This window comes from Ostrea edulis, chromosome 9 (genome assembly GCF_947568905.1).
Source record: "Ostrea edulis chromosome 9, xbOstEdul1.1, whole genome shotgun sequence".
NCBI lineage: Eukaryota > Metazoa > Mollusca > Bivalvia > Ostreida > Ostreidae > Ostrea > Ostrea edulis.
Window position 1 is genome coordinate 57,545,682 of NC_079172.1, and position 6,204 is coordinate 57,551,885.

At 38.1% G+C, this 6,204-nt stretch overlaps 1 protein-coding gene across 1 annotated transcript in view; it reads right to left on the bottom strand.

Annotated features, from left to right (window-relative positions):
• Positions 1–5,972, bottom strand: part of LOC125658921 (G-protein coupled receptor dmsr-1-like) — a 66,480-nt gene extending 60,508 nt beyond the window's left edge. Inside the window, exon 1 of the mRNA XM_048890376.2 lies at positions 5,753–5,972. The gene's annotated coding sequence lies outside the window, so the exon portion shown is untranslated. The remainder of the gene's footprint in view (positions 1–5,752) is intronic.
• Positions 5,973–6,204: the final 232 nt, after the last annotated feature.

Here is a 6,204-nt window from a genome sequence, read left to right on the forward strand (position 1 = left end):
TATTCTTACTCTATGGCCATAGAGTCTAGGTAATGTATAGCGAGCCCGGGCCCAATAAGACTACCGGTAAGTATCACAAATATTAACTTATGCAAGAATATCCTATCTAATTCTTAGGACCAATGCTTATCTGTTCCGAATGCCTTATCCGAAAGACTTGTAACTTCCAGTATGCTGAAAGTTTGGTGAGGGATTGGTCGATACCTGTTGTTCGACTCGCAGCCTGGTTTCGAACCCGTTTCTCTCACATACGGAAAGACCGCTCTATCAAAAAATAGTAAAAATAAAAATATTGACGTTTTTCAAATTTCGCGTGTTTTAATAGTACGTAATATAGATTGTCCCAGCGTTCTTTTAAGAACTTTTGAATTGTTTATCGACGCAATGCATGCACGCTATCCTCGACTCCATCCCAATCGCGATGATTCAGTGGTTAGAACGTTCATTTCGTGTATCGTGGGTTCAAGCTCTGCTCGTACATTGGCAGTGTTAAACCTGAAACATAAAAATAGGTAGTGGCTGCTCAGCATCTAGAAGTGAAAGTCGCAGATGTTTCGGATATTTTAAAATCTGAGGTGCCGGATAAATATTGAAATATCTCAGTACTTTTAGACGATGTTCAATTCCACGTCTTCCCCTCCTCTCCCCGTTTTGTTTACACATTTCAACTACCCATAGACAGTGTCCAACGCAAACAAATTAGCTCCAATGCAACATTAAGGCCTCAGTAATACTTGAGCACGTATCGCGTTAGCCCAGTGGTAGAGCGTTCGCTTCGTAACCGGGAGGTCGTGAGTTCGAGCCCAGCTCGTACCATGGTTGCGTCAAACGTAGGTAAGTGATTGCTCCTTTGCCAAACGCTCGGTATTTAGAAATGAGAATCACGGGTCTTTTTGATATGACCATTTAAAACGGAGATATCCCATGTCGCGGCAGGGGTTGGCACAATAAGGAACCCTCATTGTTATGGCCCTGAGAGTTCAGAATACACTGTAGGTCTGTGGTATTTCATCTACAGTTGGTGATGTAGGAATATGAATGAAAATTTCTCGACGGGACATGAAACAACGAACCCATTGAACCTGAAATAAAAGACATCGCAGAGTCTTCCAATTCATTTCATTTTGATGTTTTACTAAATACATGTATATACTTTAATGATAAAATATGAATTCAATGGCCCTTAGCTTTAAGAATAGGTCTAAATTTGTATTCAGGGTCATCATCAACATTCCATATTTATGTAGCAATATCCCATTATCACCTACACATGGTGTTTACGTCTCCCAACCGTATCGATACACGAGAACATGTTCTGCAAATGATGAATTTTTAAAACGAGACAGGATACAAACAAATATGGTGATATTACAAGGTTTTCAACAGTTTCGTTTAAATTCAGCATTTCGCAATTCTATGGTCATTGTAATGATCTTATTCGCAACCTGTGGAATGTTACATACAAATGTACTTATTGTTAAGCCGTTCTTTTCATAAAGATTTTGATTATGGATGATTGATTGAATGTTGTTTTACGTCCCTCTCGAGAATATTTCACTCATATGGAGACGTCACCACTGCCGGTGAAGGGCTGCAAAATTTAGGCCTATGCTCGGCGCTTATGGCCATTGAGCAGGGATGGATCTTTATCGTGCCACACCTGCTGTGACACGGGACCTCGGTTTTTGCGGTCTCATCCGAAGGACCGCCCCATTTAGTCGCCTCTTACGACAAGCAAGGGGGTACCGAGGACCTATTCTAACCCGTATCCCCACGGGACTTTGATTATGGATTATTCTGTTTACCTGATTATGACAAATGGGTCACGGCGGTTGTCGTCAGTGAACAGGCAGAGTCCCGAGGCACCTCGTCCGAATTCTTGTGTATCCAAGGGTTCCGTATTAGCTCAGTTCTCGAATTTTTAAATTCTACATGTTTATATGATTATTAGATTGGTCAATATTCGATATTTTCACCTTGCTCGCATTCAGTGGACGGATTCAATCTTATGATCTGTAATTGTTTTTATCACGTAATCCTGTATCAATAGAAAATCTCAGCTATGTCGATGAAAAAATAGTTCAAGAGCACCTCTTGCACCACATTTAGTGTGCATGATGACTGACCATAAAATTGCAGTATATTGTGCATCAGAATGATCCAAATGGAATTCAAAAATCGATAACTGACGTGGATGAAAATTTTCTAGCTGAGTGGAATTTTTAAATCGTGAATTATTGCACACTTTTGACATGATGCAATTTTATCTTTAAATTGCCAATAATCTCAAGCAGATGTTGTATCATTGGCTGACTGAAATTTCACGATTAGGGATTATTGTGCTCACGATGCGGTAAATATGAATCAGTGGCGTATTAATAAATAAACAGATTATCATAACGAGCTTTAATGTTTGTGTATACGCATCGATTTTTATACACTCTTGACGAGTGGCAATATCTAAACCCTACATGAATTGTATAAATGCAGTAAAGTTTTTTTTCTTTTAGATTCTTTTATTCTCAATATCAATTATTGCTCATTTGGCTCAGTTCCTGTCTACAACCTTGAAATTTGCAGCTTTCACTGTATTGATATATCAAATCTTGATATTTAACCACATCTAGAACAATAATCGTTTTTCATGTTGTATAAGTGTGCATTTTTTCAGTTGTTGTAAGCACGGTTTATATTTGAACGTGATGACTCGAATGTCGCCTAGTTGTGGATTTTACAGTCATCTACACCACGTTACAGAGAAAAAATCAGTCAACAATAATTACCCCGCAACCAGTCCTCTTGCTCTCATTTACATTTATAAATATCCATATGGGCTCTAATATATTTTAACACGCAGCTTGTAATAGATAGGTTTAGCTACAAGAAGTTTTTAAACACACTTTGTTAATGATTTGGATAATCATATCACTAGTGGTTCCACATCGATGCCATAGATACAATTGTATTACATAACAGAGGACACAGCAGCATTGTGCGACAAGAGGACCCATTCAAACTGTGTGCTATATCTGGTTATGTATAAATTCATACATGTATAAAGTAGCATAATTGAACAATTTCTACGACAATTGTCATCATAATATCCTGCATAAATCCTATCATTGTAGAATATGGTATTAATTGTTGTTTAGGGAAATTGTGCATACAATTAAAAACACAATGGGCCCCTGTTAACTTAAGTAACATGCAACATATCTACAAAGGACAGCTCAATAGAACAAGGTGTTATCTATCTATACTTATATTATAAATTAACAAAACTTTGCCAGTAAACTCGGAAACGCTTGCTCCAGAGTTACTGCTTGCACCTTTAATATTGTTTCTATGTGAGGTGAAGTCCGTAAGTAAGAATAGAATCTTGCTTGGTAAATATCGTAAAAGTAACTAAAGCTTACTTTCGTTTTCGATAAACTACCCTGAAATAGCAAAAAGGCTTTGGCGGATCTAAACCATTTTTCTGGGTTTTTTTATGACAATTTAAGATAATACGATATTAAGTAAATCCGCTGATTTGGATCTTATAGAAGTTTCATCTAATTCTTATTATGAACATGAATTGTCCTTAGTTTTATATTTTCAATTTTTATTCGCCCATCTTTTGACAGGCCCTATTATGGTATAAATTTTCCGTCCGTTAGCTTTCTTGTGTCCGGGTTGTTTGGTTTTATACTGTTTAAAGTCCCTTTTGAGAATTGTTGACTCATATGGAGACCTCACCATTGCCGGTGTTCAAAGAGCTGCAAAATTTAGGCTTATGCTCGGTGCTTACGGCCTTTGAGCAGGGAGGGGTCTTTGTCGTGCCACATCTGTTGTGTCCGGTCATATCTTTCACACTCTTAGGCCTAGGATTATCAAACGAGGTCAATTGATGCAATTTTGGGGGAAATGTGTGTCGCGATCCAAACCTAGTTCACTGTGGCCTCCTTCTGTAATATCTTGGCTATAAACACTCAACTCGTGTCCGAATCATACCTTACACACTGAAAAACCTCCGACCATTAAACTTGGATAGTTGATGCATCTTGAGGGAAAAGGTTGGCCTGTCCGAATCATATATTGCACACAATAATGCCTAGAATCATCTAACTTGGTCTGTTCATGTATCTTGGGGGGGGGGATGCAAACCGAATACATGTCTTTGTGACCTCTTCTGGAATTTATGTCTGGAACATATCTTTCACATTATGAGGCATAGTATAATCAAACTTGGCCAGTTAATGCATCATGGGAGGTGTTTCGTGAACCAAAAATAGGTCAATGTGCCTCCTTTTGAAATTTCATAGCTATACATTTGCAGATCATGTCGGATCTTATCATTCACACTGTGAGTAAGTTGATGTATGTTGGGGGAACGTATGTTGCTACATAAGATTAGATCACTATGGCCTCATAAGAATACAAAAATAGATATGCATTAGGTACATGTACATGTAGTTGCAGACGAGCGTATCATATGCCCCAATAGAGCACTTTATTTCAATAACCCAAGAGTATCGTAAAAGAATTTTCAAGAATTCATGTTCTATATTTTCACTACATGACTGTCGCTCCCAGAAGCCTCTGTCACTTGTTCAGGGGTCATGAACTTCACAACTGTGGTCTTTACCCGTTCCATAACCATAGATATAGCTTTTTGTCACAACTCCTCTTACCGACTAGGATATCAAATTTGTTGAAAACTGAAAACATTTATCATAAGAATTAATCACCAATAAAGGAGTTGTTAAATTTTGTATAAACAATGCAAACTAAGCACTTAAAAACTAACTCCTGTCGAATCATAGTCGTGGTTTCATTGCCCATTAGTCTGACTAAACCAAAGTGGAGTGTGTGAATATTGTTTTACGTCCCTCTCGAGAATATTTCACTCATATGGAGACGTCACCACTGCTGGTGAAGGGCTACAAAATTTAGACCTATACTCAGCGTTTATGGCCATTGAGCAGGGAGGGATCTTTATCGTGTCACACCTGCTGCGACATTGAACCTTGGTTTTTGTGGTCTCATCCGAAGGACCGCCCCATTTAGTCACCTCTTACGACAAGCAAGGGGGTACTGAGGACCTATTCTAATCCGGATCCCCACGGGAAAATGGATGTTCTTGCCAAACCTGAACTATCACAATATATACTGTCCGATGTCGTACATTTCATTTAAAACCGGTAGAAACGAGATATTCAATTAAATCATTACCAAACAGAACATTACTCAGATGTACCGAAATTATATAAATCGCTACAGCAACCACAGTGTGATGAAAACACTCTGTTCTCAGTATTACCCGTTCTTGTAGCGGGAGTGCGTCCTCTGTTTCAATGCAAGTGTCATCTCCGTCAGGGGAATGTCTATAGATTTTGCTACATATTCCCGAAAGCTCTGGAGACTGATTATTCATTGAGTTTTGCTCAGATAATGATAGCTTTTATGTCCAACCTTATCGTCGTTGAGGACGGATTAGGAAAATTAACCGGTCAAAACGATAAATGATTCATTTTGTGGTTGTGCAGTTCGATAAAGATCGAAATGCTGTAATTAAAACATACATATTCAATTTCGGATTTTTGTAGCTGCAGCCCATTTTGCAGATAAATCATGGATGGATATATTATTCAAAGTTTGCACGACACTGTTATTTGTCCTTTGGGTATATTGTCTTATTCTCCAAAATGCCGTGTGAAATTTGGAATGGGTAATTATATAACAGGTTGATGACTATGGAATGTACTCTTACCATGCTTCCAATTAGAAATAACTCCCATATTTCAGGGTGCATCAGTTGTAATAAGTTGAGAGTGTAAATCCGCACTAGTACTGGCGATCTCTTCATTTAATTATAGTTCGTACTATAAGAAGGTTATGGATCTCGAGGACAAAACACCTCAATAAAATGTTGAAATTCCGTCAGAGCGTTCTTATCCTACGTAATGTTCCCCTGTCATATGGTAGTTATTGCCGGCTGGTACACTGGCATACCTGCAGTTATACGTGTACGTTTCAGAAGTTACAAATGTTTAAGAAACAATAGGGTGTATACAGAATATACAGTCAGTAATTTAGTTTCAAATTTTGCAGACGAAATAAAATTGACTCAAAATTGAATGTACGCCATGAAAATTAATGATCTAATATTCGGCTGCCTTTACAAAATAGCCCGTTCACTACGTTACATGCACTTAAGTAAAC